Consider the following 22,385-nt stretch of genomic DNA (forward strand, 5'->3'; position numbering starts at 1 on the left):
ATCAAGTGCCCGAGAAGAAGCCCAAGAAGAAGAGCAAGGAGGCCAAAGGTGGCCTCCGCCGTAAAGGTACTTCAAACATTGTGTCCGGAGAAACCGAAGCTCCCTCCTCCCACGAGGGAGATGAAGATGAAGAGGAGGAGGAGGCAGAGAGCGATTCTCCCATTAAGGGGAGGAAGAAGAAAAGGGCAGCCTCCGGAGACCCGGAGGCGGAGGCATCCAAGAGAGGGAAAATATCCCTCTCGGATGGCTCGGATTCGGATGCCGAAGCCATCCCCGATCGGTGCCCCAGGGTGAAGCCTAGGCCACATCGTAAGTATCCAAGATGCTTTACATGTATCCGGTCTTTTATGATTGTAGGATAACATATTATATTATGTGTTGCAGTCCGGCCGGTGACCTCCCCAAACTATCATCCTCTTCAGGGAACTCGCTGGCTCCGGAGATGGCGGAGAGCGAGACGCCTCCACGAGCTTCTCCGCCAACCGCCGCGGATGACACCGAAGTGTTGTCCCAAAGGGCCTCTCCGGGCCACGGAGAGGTGCGGGAGGCCGCCAAGACGTTGCCAGAGGGTAATGCCTCGGCTTCCGAAAACATGGGAGGCACAAACCCCATGGAAACTGACGACGGGGGCCCTGACCAGTCCGGACCCCAGCCGAACACCATTCCGGAGACCCATGTGGTTCCGGAGTCGAGTGAGCAGCCCCCTTCAAAGGAGGGGGAAGCGCCAACTCCGGTGGCGACCTCCACTAATTCGGAGGTGCTGAACACTCTGATGGAGGCACTGCAACGTGCTTCCATCGTGGAGGAGCACCGTACCCTGATGGGTGTGGTGGTTGTGAAGGTTCAGTCCGCCAAGAGCGGGCTGAACGAAGCCTTCACCAGCCTGCTAACAGGCTTCGAGGTATGCGATGTAATAGTATTTAGCCGTTTTTCATATGAAAAAATATGCCTGTGTATAGATAGTAGCCCCTGAGACTCTGTTCGGCTTTTTGAAAAAAGGCCGAACATAGGATCGAATAATGATCGCAGGAAGTAACGTACTGGTCTATTTGATAAACAGGCTTTACTGTTGGCGGCGACCGCGCAGGCCATTGAAGTTTCCGAACTCAAGCGGAAGCTGGAGCTGGCCGATGAGTAAGCTCGTGTGTTGCCCTGATCATGATTACAGGTAGTGCGGCCGAGGTCGAGACCCTGAAGAGCACCCTCGCCCAAGCCAAGGAGCAGGCAAGGGTGAGCAAAGCAGCCCCTGACAAAGCGACTATGGATTTAAAGGCCGAGTAGGTCACCCGCCGCCAGTATGAGGAGCGGGTGATCGAAGTGGAGCAACAGCTCAAGGACGCTGCTGGCAAGTGTGAGGCCTTGGAGGGGAGGAATAAGGCCCAAGTGGTTGATCTCGCCAAGGCTCTCCAGGAGGCCAAGGAGGCGCAGACTGAGTTCCGAGTTGCACGCGAGGAGATCAAGCAGGCCCAACAGATAGCAGCTGGTAATCCCTTTCTTTTGCAGAGTAAATTCGGCAGCCAAAACTATGGCCTGCTCACTCGACTATGGAGTTCTCGAGACGCATTTGAGGATCTTCCGAAGAGCGCCGCCGACGCTGCGAAGTTTTTCCGGGCCCAAGAGGGGAACACGACGGAGAAGCTCTTCTGGTCACAGTACTTGGCGCCGGAGCATCTAGCGCAGTTGAACAACCAGATGATGCAGCTGGCGGAGCTGCATAGGATGTCCAGCTTGGCCATGAAGGACATCATAGTCCAGCTGTGGCCAGCCGAACCCATTCCTAGCAGCTACTTCGGTCTGGTCAAGCGGCTCGCCGAGCCCTGCCCCGAGTCGAAGCTGTGAAGCGCTCGGCGTGCATAGAGGGTGCGTGGATGGCCTTTGCCCATGTCAAGATGCACTGGGCGAAGATGAAGGCCACCGTCGTGGCAGTTGAAGGCCCACCTGAAGGCAAGGACTACCGCAAGCCGGAGCGGTATTTTGAAGACGTCCTAGAGTGTGCCCATTTAATAGAAGGCCAATGCTAGAAGGATGTCTTATTTGAGTGAATGTATCTGGGTTGCCCAGATGCTGTTTTATGAACCAAGGCTTTGTAATATACTGTGCTATCTGAAATTAGTTTCCTCCTGTGCGGCCGTACTTTGTTATTCTGAAAGTTTACCAGTCGTCGGCTTCAGCCCCCACGTAGATACTACGGGGGTGTTCGGAATAATGCGTGATCACTCTTGACCCAACGTCTTGGTCCGTAAAGGAGGTGCCTGCGTAGCGAACCAGGCAATCAGACTATCCGGCCTTAGTACTTTGGCTTAGCCATAGGAGTTTATGGTGGGGCTAAGTACTAGCCCCTGGTGCGTACGCGGTCATCCGAACTGGGATGCCTTAGGCACATGACTGTTCAAAGCCCGGTCCTTCATATAATATGGAAGAAATCGCAAAAGATTTATAATAAGTCACCGAATTGCTGACCAACTCTTGCCATACCATGACAGTCAGTTTTCGGCTTTCTCTACTGAGGTGCTTAGCCGGACGAACAAGAAACACAATCACAGTAGTTCTCCCTTTACTACATTAGCCGAACAAGCGGAACGTAAGGCAGTAACCATAGGAGCCGGGCAACCTAACTATTGACCAAAGACATGATTCGGAGCCGATGCATATAATCCAGTATTGGTCAGGCGTCCCCAGGAGTGTTTCGATATCAGCAAGAACATTCTAACTATCTATAAATGGCATTTCAAGGTGAGAGAGAGCTTTTTCTTTTTAAAGAAGTTTTAAAATATATCTTTTCTTTATGATAAAGAAGGGGGTGAGATTCCCCTTTATTTTTTTGCGTTTCTTAATTTTGTATTCCGCTATTCCGACAATAAAGGAATGATAAGAGCTATGAGCAGTTTATTAAACTACACTACGGCTAATATATATAAGGACAAATCAACTAGAAAAAACCGTTGCCAAAGAAACTATTATTCCAATTCTTATTTATTGATTATCTAATTTATTTAGATCCATATTCATTTTCATTTGCAAATACAAACTCTCTTGCATGTATTCTCATACAATAAAATATATATTTTTATAATAAAAATCGCTAAAAATAAGGAGAATTTGCCTATTCCTGATTGTTATTTCGGATTCTGTGCCTGGGTGGTATCTTCTTACTATTGATTCAACCTCTTCGGGCGTAGATTTCTTGATCTTTTTATTTAGGAAAATGAATTTTTTCGCATTTTTATCTTTTATCCTAAAGATATGCAGAACGAGTGTATTATGAAATGTTCGTTGTCTAGCTTTGCATACAAGATCTTTCTTTTCTATCAATAGATAGGAATGAGTGTTCGTTATAGGGGATATGATCCATCTGCTCTCTCTCTCTCTCTCTCTATTTTCTTCGATGCAATTTAGAGAGAAAGAGCAGTGCGAATTAGAAAAAAAAAAGAGAATCGGGAGATGATTCCAAAATAGATACATAGACATCTAAAGTAAAGGGATGTATATATTATTCCTATATATATATATCATCTATCTATGAAAAAAGTAAACAGAGTTCGTTTTTGGGTTCCCCGAAGCCCCGAATGGATTGGATCGTTTCTACTTCTGTCAACAAAATGAAGGCCTCGCCCCTTCCGAATGCTTCTCCGATCCTGAAGTTCTCGCGAAGAGGAAAAATGAAACATTTGGTGTGTTTTAATTCATTCTCAATCTTGTTTTCCCTTGCGCTCCGAGGGAAATAAAGGGGAAATCGCTGATTCATTTGGAGCTGTTTTCTAACTGACTCATTGAGTGCTCATTTCGGGCAACTTTCCATTATCTTTCTTTGGTTGAGTGGCATGTACTTTCATGGCGCCCGTTTTTCCAATTATGAAGCATGGCTAAGTGATCCAATTAGAAGAAAAAACTCATAGATTCTATGTTAACCAGAAAGTTCGTCATAGGATTGTTTATGCCATCTCCACAGGGGTCCGTCCGGTTCTTCCTCAAATGGGTTGCATCAATCTTTATCAAAGTTTTGGTATCTAGCTGGATAAGCTATTCTTTTTTGAAATTTCGTTGACCAAGAGAAGTTGAACGGCAATCAAATTATTGGTGGGAATCATCAACTTTATAATGTTTTAATAACAGCTCATGCTTTTTTAATGATCTTATTTATGGTTATGCGGGCGATGATAGGTGGATTTGGTAATTGGTTTGTTGAATTGAAAAACTATTTCCGGCTCCGTATTGAATTGAAAAACTATTTCAGGCTCCGTATTGAATTGAACAACTATTTTTGGCTCCGTATTGAATTGAAAAACTATTTCAGGCCACAGACAGGAAAAGAAAAAGGAATTTCTATCAAATCAATAGAAGAAAGGATCCTTTCCCTAATTTGAATCCCGTCGATGGATAAAGCAACTCCCACGAGTAGGGATCGAAAGCCGGGGACTCTCCTGGCAAAGAATCTGAACGATCTGAGTTCTTTTCTGAGAAAGAAGAAGATGCAAGGCATGGATCCAAGCCTGAAGGCCCCCTGCGAATCCGTAAATCAGAGAGCATGCCGCAAAAAAAAGGACCGGATACTTGAAATGTTCCCCCTCGGCCAGGCCCATCGCAAGGAAAGCGAAAACCTAGATTTGCTTTATCGGGTATCAAACGGGAACTACGAGCAAATAAAACACCTTTCAAAAGTATTAAATTCCGTAATGGAATTGTAGGATTAAAAAAAGGAAGTGTGGAAAAAATGACAAGAAGATATTGGAACATTAATTTGAAAGAGATGATAGAAGCAGGAGTTCATTTTGGTTGGTAAAGCATTTACCTAAGTTATGGAAAATTCATAATTCATCAGTTATTTTAGATAATACTAAAAAACAAGATAGAGTAAGATACAGAAGTGTAAAAGAAAGTGGATTCATCAGATGATACATGAGTCCCTAATTCCGAATCAAGAGATTTGTTGTCTTTTTCTTATTCTAGCAGACGGAATTCCTTTGGTCTAATTTAGGACTTTCAAATCTATTTTATTTTATCTAATTCTATCTACGCCCCAGGGGATTTTATGGGGATCCCAATGGCTTTATTCTCTATATTCCTATCTATCATTTTAGAAATTTATAATTCTTCCGTTTTACTGGACGGCAACCCGAAAGCTCTTTATCAAAGTGGTCTCTTCTCAAAAGCTTATCTGCCAGATGAAAACAAGTTCGCTTTTTGATTTTTTTTTAATGAAAAACCGGGCCGAACTTCTAAAAAGTAGCCCACCCGCCCATAGTTCTATTGGAAAAATTCCTTTTGATCTAAGTGGAAGGATACAGGATTTTTTACTAGAAATTGCTCGCTATAAAATAAAAGTTTTAATTTGGGTTTTCCCGCAACTAAAGAAAAAGAAAATGGAACTTAAATTAGTCAATTCAATTCGGCATTGTCAATTTATCCAGAACTTCTCTCTTTTCCTCGGCACTCTTTCGATCTCGAACAAACTTACTTCTCCGGAAGAGAGATATTCAGAAAACCTGATTTCCAGTCCTGTCTTAAGAAGCCGACTCCAAAGAAAGAAAAAAGAAAGGAGATTCTAGAGAAAGCGAGACAAAGTGAAACGAGAAAGTTTTCTTTATATAAAAATTAGATCTACATAATTCAGGATGCCGAAGTATATTCTGTAAGTGTTCGGACTTTTGTTTTTTGAAAATATATGTGGCCGAATAGAGCCCCTCGGCATTTTAAATCATGCCGACGTTTATATGCCAGTCTAACATGAAGAGGGGATATAGATTATAAAAGAAACCAATACCGAATAGGGTTGGACAAAACTGCTTCCGTTATAGTCTGATTGCTACGTCAAAATGTGCTCTTACAGAGAATGCCATAAGCATCAGGGCTATTTTACATGATGAGAATTTGTAAACAAGGGAAAGCTGCATACAGGTCCAAAAAATAAAAGGTGGTCTTGAAGATCCTTTGGACACTCTGCCGCACGTTGGCGCCGCTATTCGCCTTGGTAGAGGATCGTTTGAGAGGATCGATGATCGTGTATATAGAAGGGGCCTAGGAAAGGGCCCTTATGCCACCGAAGAGTGATTTAGGTTTTAAAGAACCTAAAATATGAGAGAAAAGAGAAAAAGGAGAAAAAGAGGAAGATTAAGGTCCGAATAGGGCCGAGCCGCATTATGGACCTTGTCCTTCGTGTGCCTCCATCCTTGCCCAAGGTATTTTTAATGCGTAGTTATGCACGCTCGGTACATGTGCCGTGATTAGATGGGGGGATTGACAGAGGCGGAATTGCTAGTCCAGCTCTGGATGGACCGAGCTGTCATTCTGCAGGCTAGACCGGACTCGTTTGACAGTGTCCGGGGGCTTGATGGCCGATGAAGTGTTCGGCTTGATAGGGCCGCTCTGTACCTCGGCTGCGAGGGCCGCGGTGTGCTCCTCGGTATGGAGGGAGCGCTCCATGTTTCCATTAACAGTGATAACGTCACCGGGTCCAGGAATTTTGAGCTTTAAGTAAGCATAATGCGGGACCGCATTAAAGCGAGCGAAGGCAGTTCGTCCGAGCAGTGCGTGATAACCACTATGGAAGGGGACAATGTCGAAGATCAAGTCTTCGCTTCGGAAGTTATCCGGCAAACCGAAGACTACTTCCAACGTTATTGAGCCCGTGCAGCGGGCTTCTACACCGGGTATTACTCCTTTAAAGGTGGTGTTAGTAGGCTTGATTCTTGATGGGTCAATACCCATTTTGCGGACCGTGTCTTGGTAAATCAAGTTAAGACTGCTGCCTCCATCCATAAGGACTCTGGTTAGATGGAACCCATCGATGATTGGATCAAGGACCAAGACTGCCGAACCTCCATGACGGATACTGGTCGGGTGGTCCTTACGATCGAAGGTGATCGGGCAAGTCGGCCAGGGGTTGAATTTCGGGGCGACCGGCTCTATGGTGTAGGCGTCCCTTAGTGCACGCTTGTGTTCCGTCTTGGGGACATGAGTGACATATATCATATTCACTGTTTTTACTTCAGGGGGAAATTTCTTTTGCCCCCCTGTGTTCGGTGGCCGGGGCTCATCATCTTCCTCGCTAGGTGGTCATTTCCCCTTGTGTTCGGTGTTTAACTTACCGGCCTGTTTCAAGACCCAACAGTTTCTGTTGGAGTGGTTTGCAGGCTTGTCGGGGTACCATGAATCTGGCAAGGCCAATCAAGTATTTTGTCTAAATTGGATGGGCCGTCCCTGTTTCCTTTGAATGGCTTCTTCCGCTGACCGGGTTTATAGCCATTGAATCCGGCGTTGACCGCCGTGTCTTCGGTATCTTCATTGTTGCTTCGACGCTTGTGTTTCTTGCGTCGTGGCCTGCCATTGCTATCCCTGGCTTCGGAAGTGCCAGGGTTGCTGTTACTGTTGCTTCTACGAGCTGGCTAGCTGTCTTCGCCCGCGCAAAAGCGGGTCATGAGTGCGGTAAGGGCTGCCATGGACTTCGACTTCTCTTGGCCGAGGTGTCGCGCGAGCCATTCATCACGGACGCTATGTTTAAAGGCCGCGAGGGCTTCGGCGTCCGGACAATCGACGATTTGGTTCTTTTTAACTAAGAACCTAGTCCAGATTTTTCAGGCTGACACTCCGGGTTTCTAGACTACATGACTAAGGTCATCGGCGTCTAGACGCCGGACATAGGTACCTTGGAAGTTGTCTCTAAAGGCATCTTCCAAATCTTTCCAGCTACCAACAGAGTTCTCTGGGAGGCTGTTTAACCAGTGTCGTGCTGGTCCTTTCAGATTTAGGGGGAGGTATTTGATGGCGTGGAGATCGTCGCTGCAAGCCATGTGAATATGGAGAAGAAAGTGTCAGGACCCCGATCCTATGTCACACCGATCTAGCATGTAACACATCATATCAATTTGCGGCCTCAGGCACGGTATCCCCACGGGTGCCACCTTACCTGGCCCGAGACCGTTTGCGCCTTTTGGCTCACGTATATGATAGAGTCGCTAGCATCCATATGACAGAGAACCCAGGCCGACATGATTAGTCGTGAATCCAAAGTGGCACTAACTTACAGGGATAGGCATAAATGACCCATCAACGAACGTGTCGATCATCAACATATGAACCCAAGTCGTAGCAAGCTACAAGGACTTAAAGGAACAACGCGTGACATTTCCCCGAAGGGACAAACACAGGAAAAAAGAAGGACACATGCCGGCCAGCCTAAGTGTTCCGGAGCAGTAGCAAGCTACCATGGCTCAGTGGAAGCACTAGGAGACATTTCCCCATAAGAGAGGCTACCAAGAATAAACAACTAGATTGTAGGATCCCACACATACCAAGCATTTAAAAATCATACACAGAATATGCTCGATATGTGCAAATACAACATGGCATCACAACAAAACTCTACGACTCAAAGTATCTATTCAGAGGGCTCCGAAGAGTCATACATAGTAAGAATTAAAATCATGGGTCACATGACCCAACATAAAGAGCATACAAGCAATGGAAGCATAACATGTCTAAGTACAGAGAACTACAAATGAAAAAGGCTGAGAAGCCTGACTATCTACAAGACCCTCCCAAGGGTACAAGATCGTAGCTGAGGTAACAAGCTAAACGTCGAAGTCCACGCAGAACTACTGGTGAGACTAAAGTCTCCTCTGCAAAACATAAATTAAGCAAACGTGAGTACAAATGTACCTAGCAAGACTGACATCAGAACTAGCTACATATGCATCAGTATGAACAAAGGGGGTGGTGGAGTTTAACTGCAGCAAGCCAGCTTTGACTGTGGCTACCCTAAACTATGACTGCAAGTAATTCTTTTGAGGTGGCGCACACGAGTCCACATATTCACCATATCATTACACCACTATGGATCCGCTCCCGTCTCCCTACGAGAAGGTCATCCATAGCACTCACGCTTATCTTGCGCTTTTTAGAGTATCCACTTTCACTTGTCTATGAACTGCACAAGCAACCCAGTAGTCCATTACCGCGGATGCGGCTATTCGAATAGATCATGTTAACCCTGCAGGGGTGTACTTCTTCACACACGCTCTCACCACTTATCACCATTTACACGACATGTACTCGACAACCTTCAAGCGGAAGCCTAGCGAGGGTGTCGGCCACGACCTGACTAACCACACAAGTCACAAGTCCAGGTTTATCGCCTATTCGGGTTCCATCCGCAAGGAGATCCGGCCGGGGTTTCACTCACGGCCCCAAACAATGAGAGCAGGGTTCCCGAGGCACCAAACGGGCGTCCCGGTACACCCTGGCTCGTGTCTCTACCGCATCATAGCCCGCCCCTAGGGTCAGCGCTACGCACGGCCCCAACACATATCCTACAAACACCAGAAAGTAGTTTCATCTCCTGGACAGAGATCAAGGCGATTAATAAGTCGAGAGGGGCACTTAAGCATTCCAATGCGTGGTAGTAACTGTCTTGGATCACAAACACAGAACTCGGTTCCTAAGGACGTTTTCAATGAGACAACCCACCATGTACTCCTACATGGCCTCCCATCGCTACCTTTACCAAATCATGTTCACACACTTAGCAATCGACAGTAGGACATGTTCACAGCATTCCAATCCATCCGAGATGAATCAGACCTGACACAACTCTAAGCATAGCAGGCATAACAAGCAAGCCTAAATGAGTAGGCACATCATGGCTCAAACAACTCCTACTCATGCTAGTGGCTTTCAACTATTTACTGTGGCAAAGACAGGTCATGCAGAGGAAAGGGGTTCAACTACCGCAACATGTAACCGTTGAATCGTTGTTGTCCTATTGCAATAAAAGAGAGCAGGAGCGAGAGAGTGGGATTGTATCAGAATGCTCAAAGGGGGTTTGCTTGCCTGGCACATCTGAAGATAGTATAGCTCTTCATCGATGTCATTGAACACATCGCTAGAGCAATGTCTACTGAGAGGGGACAAACACCGGCAATAGAGAAGGAACACAATCAATGCAATGCAACAATATGATGCATGATCATGACATGGTAATATGTTGTTGATTGAGATAATGCAACTAGCAACCATATTAAATGAAGTTGGTTTGAACCAAAGGTTCAAATTCAAACTCCACATGTGACATTTCAAATGCCATGAATTCAATTGTCATATACAGTAGTTTTGGGTTTCTCAAACATGCATGGGATTGCCATAAACAGATTCTTCATATTTTCTGATAATTTTTCATATATAAATTATTTCATTTGGAGCTACAGATTATTTTCTATGAATTTTAGAAGTTTTAGTCATTTTCCGAAATAAATAAATCATTTCTGATTTACTTAAAATCCCAGAAAATATTTACTGCGTCAGCATGACGTCTGAGTGACGCCAGCAGGTCAGTGGGTCAGTCCAGGTCAAACCTCACCAATGGGACCCACATGTCAGTGACTAAGCTAATTAACATAGTTAATTATCCTTAAGTTAAACCTAACTAAAATGTCAGTGGGGCCGGGGCCACATGTCAGTGTCTTGGTGGGTTAACTAAAATTAGTTTAGCGACTAAACTAATTTGGCAAGGCCCTCGGCCCACCTGTCATTGACCCAAGGGGGTCATTAGCACTCACTGAACGACGTTCTCGCCAGATTTAGGTCGCCAGTGAGGTGCCGCGGCGGCAGGGCGCTTCGGAAAAGCTCCACAGGGCACCATTCGATGCGTGGTATGCTCCTACGTGTTCCTAGGAGTGAGGCGCATCGGCTGGTGGTGGTGGTCGGAGCTGCGGTGGCCGTATCTCGCCGGAAAGGAGCTCGTGGTGGTGGTGGTCGGAGCTGCGGTGGCCGTATCTCGCCGGAAAGGACCTCGTGGTGGTGGCCGGAGATCAGACCTCGGCGAAGACGGCGTTGTGGAGTGCGAGCGAGCAACGTGAAGCGCTGGGCAGCCTCCTGGGGTCACCAGGAGCTCGGTGTGGTGGACGGACGTGACCCGTTCGACGTCAGGCCATGGCGGTGACAAGGGCGGGCGGCGAGCTTTGGTCACGGCTGGGAACGATGCTACGGCATCGGTGTGAGCAAAAGGAGAGAGGGGAAATCCAGTGGAGCTCGCAACAAGGACGATGAGGTGGTCAGCGAGCTCGGGGCCGTCCTCGTTGCTGCGAATCGAGCAGCGGCGATCGCTGGCCGTGGCAATGAAGACAGTGGTGATGGCATGGCATCGGGGCACCTAGCGTCGCGTGCGTCGCCGTAGAGCTTCACGGATCCTAGACGGAGCTCGTGGGCTATCTGGCTAGGCGTGGGGATGCTGCTGGCCGCGCTGGCAGCGGACGGCGGCAACGGTCGTGCTCGATGGCTGCACGATATTGAAACAGAGGAGGGGAGAGCACGCGAGAGAGTGAGAGGGGTCCGGGGAGGTGCATGTCAACGTCGAGGGCATCGAGGCACAGGCAGACGGCCTGGAGGTGGCCGGGCGCATGGCCGCACGCGTCGGGCGCGTGCCCTTGTCCTCTTAGCGCGAGGAAGGGGATGACTGGCAGGGGCCAGGTGGTGGGCTGGGCCAGCCGGCTTGCTGGGCCAGAACAGCTGGGCCGCCAGGTAAGTGTTCCCCCTTTTTTCATTTTGTTTCTGTTTTTCTATTTCTGACATTTGTTTTAATTTGGGTTTGACCCAAACTAATTTTGTTGCTTCTCATAATTTTTGCAGGGACCACTTGGATTATTCCAAAGCCCCTCGCAAATTTACAGAATTAATGGAGCAACAAAAGTATTTATAGAATATATTTGCCCCAATTCAAGATACAATATGAATTAATTTAAAATCCAACATGACTAGGAAAAATGTGCATCACCTCTAGTTGCTGTTTCCAGCATTTTCCAAAAATAATGAACATTTTTTAAAGCCATTTTGGGTTCATTGAAAATATTTCAGTTGAACCTATTGAATTCCTTTAGATGCTAGGGTTTGGATCAATCCCCATTTCAAGTTTAGATAAAATTTAAACATGATGCAACAAGCAGATCTAACCCAAGTGCATTACCGAACTACGGTTGTGACAACTCACACCGACTAAACAAGAATCCCGTCCCGAGATTCAAGACGTGAGGTAAGAGGAAGGAGGGGACACAAGGCTAGCACAATCTTCTCGATCCAGCTTCCCTGCTCGAAGATTTTGATTCATTGCTTCAAATTGATCTTGGCGTCTTTGCTTTGGAGATCTTCATCCAACACGATGTTGACAGAAAGATACTCTATAGGAATCGATCTCCTCGAAGACCGAATAACTCAGGATCAGCTCATGGAGTGAGACGTGGGAACATCTCTTGAGTTGAGACATAAATCACACGTCAGGTGCAATGGAAAGAAGGTAGATGACACGGTTGAATTGGGTACGCAAAATTCCACGTTGAAGATGATGGTGCATGATTTCAAGATAGCGATGACATAATTTCCATGATTCCATAACGGGGCACCTTAGAGCAGATGACTCGTAGGATTATTCCCTTAGGTGGCAAAAAGAATTACTTTTGATCCATAGATCATTGGAACTCTTCATACCAGCCTGAGGCATTTCACAATTGATCGTTTAAAGGAATTCAAAAGAATGGCATACTCAATTTGGAAAGGGAACTAGAGTTATAAGACAACTCGGCAAACGGAAGGCACATTCCAATAGATACCGAGGATATAACCTAGTGTCTGAGCATGCTCTCAAGAACTTGAACATTTCCATATTCATCAGGGTCTTACCAACATCCGTGCCAAGGATCCTGGCAACACATCATACTACCATGATGAATAGTGATGGATGATGCAGATGCAAACGAAGACTACACTTTCTCAGATTTCACCTTAGCGATGCCAAGGAAACGAAAACTGGATGATCGACCGAGAGATATTTAGCACTTCGCTTCTAATGTTATCCTTGATGTACCAGCTAAACCCAATACCATTCGGTATCTGGAACATCAACTAAGGTCTGACTTGGGGAGAACAAAGGATCCATAAGGAACAACTTCTAAAATAAGTCGCATACCATCCTCATGGAGAAGATGGTCAAATTTCTCAATCAAGATGCTACAGTAATAGATCTTCTGGCTAGGTGTGTCGGCCAAAACATCAACCTTGCCGGAGCCTACATCATAGATCTTGGAAAAGTTCTAACAATCATATCTGCCTGAGATCCAGATCTAGTTGGTAACAGGACAACATGTCTGGAGAAGAAAGTTTACAACACAAATCGACAAGACAATGTTGCGAGATTCTCGGGAAATGAACTACAATAGCAAGCTCCAAAACATGAGCTGGTTCTTCTACACACATGTGAACACGCTTTCCAAGACAAGCATGACCACATGGTAGTCTTATAGTAAAATACTACCGAGTTCAGATTGGGAACCATCATTGAATTAATGAAGTCTTGTGCATGTTCGTCTAGGCCCTTCAGGAATAGCATTTGAACTTCTTATCCTTGAACAAATCAATCATTGGCTTTGTGTGCTAGGGATACATATAGAATGAAGGTTGCAAGTCTCCAAACCATAGAATACTTTGCACATGTGCATGACTGACTTGGGATGATTACAGAGGAAGCAAAACTAACTTTCTCGAATTCACGGCGGCATCTTTCACCAAATGCACGTGAATCAGAGGTAGTCACTTCTTTCGTCCAAACATATACCTCATGAACGGAACACGAAGGCACTGTTTACAAAGTTTCCAACACTAGCTTAATGTTCAACATGAATCATGGACGAGATAAAATGTTGCTGATGAGCTCAACACCAATTATTCAAAATTCCAATGAAGATGGAATTCCACAATCAAGTGAACACGGTGATAGCATTGGTCAGACCAAAAGATGCAATGGTGTATGCTCGAGGGATCAACCACGAGTAACACAACATTACGAACATCGCTAGTTCTGATTTGACATGGGGGTAGCCCATGCCCAAGTCAGAATTTGGACAATACAATAGATCCAACAATTGACCATGAGGATGAATCCATGAAAATATCATCTTTCTTCAACACACACATAAACGCATAGATATTCCTTCGGAAAGAACTAAGTCAGATAAAGCTTTTATCTTCCAACTCTCCAAGTAGTTGTTTAGCTTAACCAACTAGCTCAGGAGTATCCAACATAGATCCTTGGAGAAAGGGGTGGTTCATAGAAAAACCAACTTGATCACGAACTCAACATAGCGGTCAGGTGACAACCTGGTGATACTTCCGAGAAGATATTCGGAAAATCACGAACCACCGATATGTTACTATGCTCGAGAACAATCTTAATTTTCAGGGCAAGACGATATGATCAAAAGAGCAAGGAATTAACATAATCCAAACTCATTGATCGAAGAGTGCACCAGGAAAATGGACTAGGTAGCACGATCAATCTTAGGAAGATGACTCAGTGACCAGCACCCTAAGAATGAGAGTATTGTCCATTTAACTACCAAGCAACGGGGTTGCTAGGAGTATTGACTACACACATCACAATTCACTTGTCGGCATTCCGGTTACAATAACACGGGAACCGAGGAATAGACAATGATGGCGAGAAGTGTCACTGTGTCAAGAATTCATAAGAGGTGGTGCAATTCTCATGACAATCCTGACATAAAGGGGGCAATACTCTAAGGTAGAACAGACTAGAAGCTGGATTGGCTTTCTTGATCTGTGGAATACAATTGTTTTGACCCAATCCTGGATATGGACGAGGTACTGGAGTTTGTTTCTCCTAGTCATTGTAGAATAGAACAGATTGACAGACCACAAGAATAATATGCATTGATGAACACAAATGCACAACATACTCTTGACTATCAACTGACATGCTAAGGTCGGAATACCACTAAAGAGGGTGAACTCAAGGAACATATAAATTTCTGAGTTGTGGGTGCATAGGTTAGTATGTCGAACAATTTCGACATATTTCTTCCAGATAACCCATGCAGAAAGGTAGGATTGGCAGAGTCACAATTCTAATGGAGAACTCATCAAGAGCACTCTGGTTGTGATATTTTGGTTCAAAAGAACTTCTGCCATATTGGTTCATGGTTTTGGAAGAATCATAAACCACGAACCTCGAGGACTATCACAAAAGTTACTAGTATCCTAAAGGAACGAGCAAACACTATCAACAGGAGGTAAGTGGAGTGAATCTTGGGTTCAAGAATCCAGGAATGGCATACCTACTAACTAATAACATCACGAGATGCTATCGAGAATGATGGCCAGAATTATCACACCAGAACTACAAAGCATGGCTAGATTACTAGGTGGTTCTCTAGGATACCCTAGTGTCATAATAATAGCTTCAACATTTATATCGAGGCAATGAAGTACCTCAACACACTGATTAGTGTGGTTAATATGGCCCAAAGGAACACCGAGAATGGGAAGAAAGGATTTGCAAATACATCAGATTATTTAGAAATCTGGGATGACTCAAACAGTAGAACGACTATAAATGCTCAAAAAGATTGGATGCCTCCTACAAAAGGGTGGCATAACCACTTAGCATCGCAATATCAAGGTTCCGAAATCGACTATTAACACACAGAAGTACTAGGAACTAAACTGAGGCTTGAATCCATCAATCCTATAAGTCTACGGATTGGTAACACGTGATCCTGATAGAAAGATGAGAAGCCTAGTTCTTAATCCCCGTAGACGAGAAGAGGATGACTCAGATCAAAAGGAGATAAGGTAAAGGAGTAAAAAGAGCCTTATGTTCCCTTCCATAGTCATTTCCCTTATATAACAAAAGCATTTCTAGACTCGACTTCGACCAGTTTGGCTTGGTAATCCTACATGCAGTCAGGCTCTGAAACCAAAGCTGTCAGGACCCCGATCCTAAGTCACACCGATCTAGCATGTATCACATCATAACACTTTGCGGCCTCACGCACGGTATCCCCATGGGTGCCACCTTAGCTAGCCTGAGACCGTTTGCACCTTTTGGCTCACGTATATGATAGAGTCATTAGCATTCATATGACAGAGAATCCGAGCCGACATCACTAGTCATGAATCCAAAGTGGCACTAACTTACAGGAACATGCATACATGACCCAGCAACGAACGTGTTGATCATCAACGTATGAAGCCAAGTCCTAGCAAGCTATAAGGACTTAAAGGAACACCACGTGACATTTCCCTGAAGGGGCAGACACAGGAACGAAGAGGGACACATGCCGGCCAGCCTACGTGTTCCGGAGCAGTAGCAAGCTACCGTGGCTCAGTGGAAGCACTAGGAGACATTTCCCCATAAGAGAGGCTACCAAGAATAAACAACTAGATTGTCGGATCCCACACATACCAGGCATTTCAAAATCATACACACAATATGCTCGATATGTGCAAATACAACATGGCATCACAACAAAACTCTACGACTCAAAGTATCTATTCAGAGGGCTCCGAAGAGTCATACATAGTAAGAATTACGATCATGGGTCACATGACCCAACATACAGACCATACAAGCAACGGAAGCATAACATGTCTGAGTACGGACAACTACAAATGAAAAAGGCTGAGAAGCCTCACTATCTACAAGACCCTCCCAAGGGTACAAGATCGTAGCTGATGTAACAAGCTAAACGTCGAAGTCCACGCAGAACTACTAGTGAGACTGAAGTCTCCTCTGCAAAACATAAATTAAGAAAATGTGAGTACAAATGTACCCAGCAAGACTTACATCAGAACTAGCTACATATGCCTAAGTATCAACATATGGGGTGGTGGAGTTTAACTGCAGCAAGCCAGCATTGACTATGGCTACCCTGAACTACGACTGCAAGTAACTCTTTTGAGGTGGCGCACATGAGTCCACATATTCACCATATCAATACACCACTATGGATCCGCTCTCATCTTCCTACGAGAAGGCCATCCATAGCACTCATGCTAATCTTGCGCTTTTAGAGTATCCACTTTCACTTGTCTATGAACTGCACAAGCAACCCAGTAGTCCATTACCACAGATGCGGCTATTCGAATAGATCATGTTAACCCTGCAGGGGTGTACTTCTTCACACACGCTCTCACCACTTGTCGCCATTTACACAACATGTACTCGGCAACCTTCAAGCGAAAGCCCAGCGAGGGTGTCGGCCATGACCTGACTAACCACACAAGTCTCTAGTCCAGGTTTATCGCCTATTCGGGTTCCATCCGCAAGGAGATCCGGTCGGGGTTTCACTCACGGCCCTAAACGATGAGAGCAGGGTTCCTGAGGCACCAAACGGGCATCCCGGTACACCGTGCCTCGTGTCTCTACCGCATCATAGCCCACCCCTAGGGTCAGCGCTACGTACGGCCCCAACACATATCCTAAAAACACGAGAAACTAGTTGCAACTCCTGGATAGAGATCAAGGCGATTAATAAGTCGAGAGGGGCACTTAAGCATTCAAATGCATGGTAGTAACTGTCTTGGATCACAAACACAGAACTCAGATCCAAAGGACATTTTCAATTAGACAACCCACCATGTACTCCTACATGGCCTCCCATCGCTAACTTTACCAAATTTTGTTCACACACTTAACACTCGGCAGTAGGACATGTTCACACCATTTCAATCCATCCCAGATGAATCAAACCTGACACAACTCTAAGCATAGCAGGCATAACAAGCAAGCATAAATGAGTAGGCACATCATGGCTCAAACAACTCCTACTCATGCTAGTGGGTTTCAACTATTTACTGTGGCAAAGACAGGTCATTCAGAGGAAAGGGGTTCAACTACCGTAACATGTAACAGTTGAATCATTGTTGTCCTAATGCAATAAAAGAGAGCAGTAGTGAGAGAGTGGGATTGTATCGGAATTCTCAAAGGGGATTTGCTTGCCTGGCACTTCTGAAGATAGTATAGCTATTCATCGGTGTCATTGAAAATATCACCGGAACAACGTCTACTGAGAGGGGACAAACACCGGCAATAGAGAAGGAACACAATCAATGCAATGCAACAATATGATGCATGATCATGACATGGTAATATGCTGTTGATTGAGCTAAGGCAACTAGCAACCATATTAAGTGAAGTTGGTTTGAACCAAAGGTTCAAATTCAAACTCCACATGTGACATTTCAAATGCTATGAATTCAAATTGTCATATACAGTAGCTTTGGGTTTCTCAAACATGCATGGTAATGCCATAAACAGATTCTTCATATTTTTCTGATAATTTTTCATATATAAATTATTTAATTTGGAGCTACAAATGATTTTCTATGAATTTTAGAAGTTTTGGTCATTTTTTGAAATAAATAAATCATTTCTGATTTACTTAAAATCCCATAAAATATTTACTGCGTCAGGATGACGTCTGAGTGACGCCAGTAGGTCAATGGGTCGGTCCAGGTCAACCTGACCAGTGGGACCCATATGTCAGTGACTAAGCTAATTAACATAGTTAATTAGCCTTAAGTTAAACCTAACTAAAATGTGAGTGGGGCCGGGGCCACATGTCACTCTCTTGGTGGGTTAACTAAAATTAGTTTAGTAACTAAACTAATTTGGCAGGGCCCTGGGCCCACCTGTCATTGACCCAAGGGGGTCATCATCACTAACTGAATGGCGTTCTCGCCAGAGTTAGGCCGCCGACGAGGAGCCGCGGTGGCAGGGTGCTTCGGAAAAGCTCCACAGGGCACTATTCGATGCGCGGTTTGCTCCTACGTGTTCCTGGGAGCGAGGCGCATTGGCTGGTTGTGGTGGTCGGAGCTGCGGTGGCCGTATCTCACCGGAAAGGAGCTCACGGTGGTGGCTGGAGTTCGGACCTCGGCGAAGACAGCATTGTGGAGCGCGAGCGAGCAAAGTGAAGCGTTGGGCAGCCTCCTGGGGTCACCATGAGCTAAGTGTGGTGCACGGGCGCGACCCGTTCAAGCTCAGGCCATGGCGGCGGCAAGGGCGGGTGGCGGTGAGCTTCAGTCACAGCGGGGAACAATGCTATGGCATGGGGGCGAGCAAAAGGAGAGAGGGGAAACACGCAGTGGAGCTCACAACAAGGACGATGTGGTGGTCAGCGAGCTCGGGGGCGTCCTCGTTGCTGCGAATTAAGCAGCGGTGATCACCGGCCGTGGCGATGAAGACGGTGGTGATGGCGTGGCATCGGTGCACCTGGTGTCGTGTGCGTCGGCGTAGAGCTTCACGGATCCGAGATGGAGCTCGTGGGCTATCTGGCTGGGTGTGGAGATTGTGGTGGCCGCGGTGGCAGCGGACGGCAGCGACGGTCGTGCTCAGTGGTTGCGCGCGAGAGAAATAGATGAGGGGAGAGCCCGAGAGAGAGTGAGAGGGGTCTGGGGGGTGCGTGTCCACGACCAGGGCGTCGAGGCACAGGCAGGCAGCCTGGAGGTCGCCGGGCGTGTGGCCGCGCGTGTGGGGCGCGTGGCCCTGTCCTCCCGGTGCGAGGAAGGGGATGACTGGCAGGGGCCAGGTGGTGGGTTGGGCCAGCCAGCTTGCTGGCCAGAATAGCTGGGCCGCCAGGTAAGTGTTCCCCCTTTTTTTCATTTTGTTTCTGTTTTTCTATTTCTGACATTTGTTTTAATTTGGATTTTGACCCAAACTAATTTTGTTGCTTCTGATAATTTTTGCAGGGACAACATGGATTATTCCAAAGCCCCTCACAAATTTACAGAATTATTGGAGCAACAGAAGTATTTATAGAATATATTTGGCCCAATTCAAGATACAATATGAATTAATTTAAAATCCAACATGGCTAGGAAAAATGTGCATCACCTCTAGTTGCTGTTTCTAGCATTTTCCAAAAATGATGAACATTTTTTAAAGCCATTTTGGGTTCATCGGAAGTATTTCAGTTGAACCTATTGAATTCCTTTTGATGCTAGGGTTTGGATCAATCCCCATTTCAAGTTTAGATAAAATTTAAACATGATGCAACAAGCAGATCTAACCCAAGTGCACTACTAAACTATGGTTGTGATATAAAGTCTTCAATCCATACTGCAGGATCGGTCGTTCCATCGTATGCTTCAATATTTACGGATTTAAACCCTTTTGGGAACTGGTGTTGCATTACCTCATCGGTAAAGCATAAGGGGTGTGCGGCGCCTCTGTATCATGCAACGTCACTACGGAGGTCAAATGACGTCCATAGTCGGTTTTCAGCCCGGGTGAGGTTATGCCTGTTGCGCCAGGCTTGAGGGCCGTCATCTTGTGTTGGGGCACGTCCCCTTGATCCATAGATCTATCTGGCCTGACCGGCTCTATTGTCTACGTCCTAGCGTAAATCATAGGTATAGCCCGAAGCTGCTACCTCTTTGCCTCAACGGCGAGGTGGTAGGGGCTGGTGTTCGGCATAACTAGCCGCTTTATCTCGCCCACGTGGTGGTCGGTCTGGTTCATCAGCGCGGTCATATCTTGACGGTATTGGCTCAAGGGCCTCGTCGTCGAATTGTGGTAGTAGCCGTCGCTTCGGATAACTCTTTGTTGGGCGCTCGAGGTCGTATTCTTCGGCAGCTAGGACTTGGGTCCATCTGTCGTTGAGGGTATCCTGTTTGGCTTGGAGCTGTTGCTACTTCTTCTTTAAACTTTGCGCAGTTGCGATTAGCTGATGCTTATAGCGCTCTTGCTCGAGGGGTTCCTCTGGCATGATGAAGTCTTCGTTGTCGAGGCTGACCTCGTCGTCGGAGATCGGTAGATAGTTACTATCTTCCGAGTCCTCATTCCCAACTAGCTCGTCGGGGTTGACTTGTCTCTCCTCCCATTCATCCTGCTCGGACGCAGGCTCGACCGGGTCTTCGGGATCTTAGGCATCGTCCGGGGTGTCATTGTCTCCGGTGCCGGTGTTGCTTTCCATTGCGCGGCGCGATTTTGAGCGGCGCCGCTGACGTCGATGTTTTGGTGGTGCCTCAGCGGGCTTGTCCTTGACTAGATCTTTCCAGCCTTCGTCGCCGTCCTCTTTGGGTGTATCCACCATAAACACATCATATGTGGAGGTAGCCATCCAGCGCCAAGTAAATGACGGGTCTTGGCTTTGTCTGTCTCCGGCATCATCGTCCATAACGTCGATGTCTTCGGAGGCATAATCTAGCATGTCGGACAAATCCTCGACAGTGGCTATTAAGTGGGTGGTGGGTGGGACATGAAATCCCCCACTCTCAGCCCCTAGTCCGGATTGCGCGTAGTTCGGAGGCGATACTTCCGTAATGGCGAGGGATCGTATTAAGTCCAAGGCCTCGCTTAAGAGCGCAGGCCGGACGGGAACCGAGGTCCTGCGGAGCTAGGCATGGCAGATTCTACCAGACTGTGCTCACTAGACGCAGACCTTGAGAGTTCGGAGTAGGTATCCAGAGGAGAGTTCGGCTCTCTGATGACAAGGAGAGTCCGTCTTGATTCCCGGCTTGCCGAAGCCATAGTGGCCTCCGGGTCTCCAGAGAAAAGTTCCATAGTAGGGAGGGTCCATCGGGTTTCAGATACCCATCTTTGGATGAAGTAGTCTGCCCTGGATCTAAGGCCAGGGCAGGGATGATAGTTGGTCCTTGAGTGGTGCCTGATGACGATTCTGATGGGTTTCCCTATTGGAGCAGAGGAGCAGTGGTCGAGGCCGTGAACCCTTCAAAGATCAAGTCTCCTCGGATGTCGGCGACGTAATTCAGGCTTCCGAATCTGATCTGATGACCAGGGGCGTAGCTGTCGATTTGTTCGAGGCGACCAATCAAATTGGCATGCAGAGCAAAGCCGCCGAACACAAAAAGTTGACCGGGGAGGAAGGTTTCCCTGGAAACAACATCGTAGTTGATGATTGAACGAGCCATCGATCCTTCTGCTAACGACAGAGTGGAACTCTCAATGAAAACACCAATGTCGGTGTCAAAACCGGCCGATCTCGAGTAGGGGGTCCCGAACTGTGCGTCTGAGGATCAAAGGTAACAGGAGACAAAGGGGGCATGATGTTTACCCAGGTTCGGGCCCTCTCTATGGAGGTAAAACCCTACTTCCTGCTTGATTGACTTTGATGCGTATGGGGGTTACAAGAGTTGATCTACCTCGAGATCGTAATGGCTAAACCCTAGTTGTCTAGCATATATGAATTCTGATAGCCTCTATGGACTAAACCCTCCAGTTTATATAGACATCGGAGGGGCCTAGGGTTGTACAGAGTCGGTTTATAGAGGAAGGAAACAACACATCCGAACGCTAATCTTGCCACACACGCAAAGGAGAGTCCCGTCCAGACACGAGGGAAGGTCTTCTACCTCATATCTTCATGTCCATCAGTCCGGCCCATATCTCTCGGCCCGGACACCCGAGGACCCCTTAATCCAGGACTCCCTTAGCGAGACAAAACAAATAAAAAAATTCTACGGGGTGGAGTATGGCTAGTCAAGGCAAATCACTAAGTGCACACAGGAAACTAATTAAGTTAAATCTAGTGTTAGATTAAGTTCAGCGGGTCTAATCATACGGTGGTAATCGGTTCGCGTACGTT

Source organism: Triticum aestivum, chromosome 6D, assembly GCF_018294505.1.
Source record: "Triticum aestivum cultivar Chinese Spring chromosome 6D, IWGSC CS RefSeq v2.1, whole genome shotgun sequence".
Taxonomy (NCBI): domain Eukaryota; kingdom Viridiplantae; phylum Streptophyta; class Magnoliopsida; order Poales; family Poaceae; genus Triticum; species Triticum aestivum.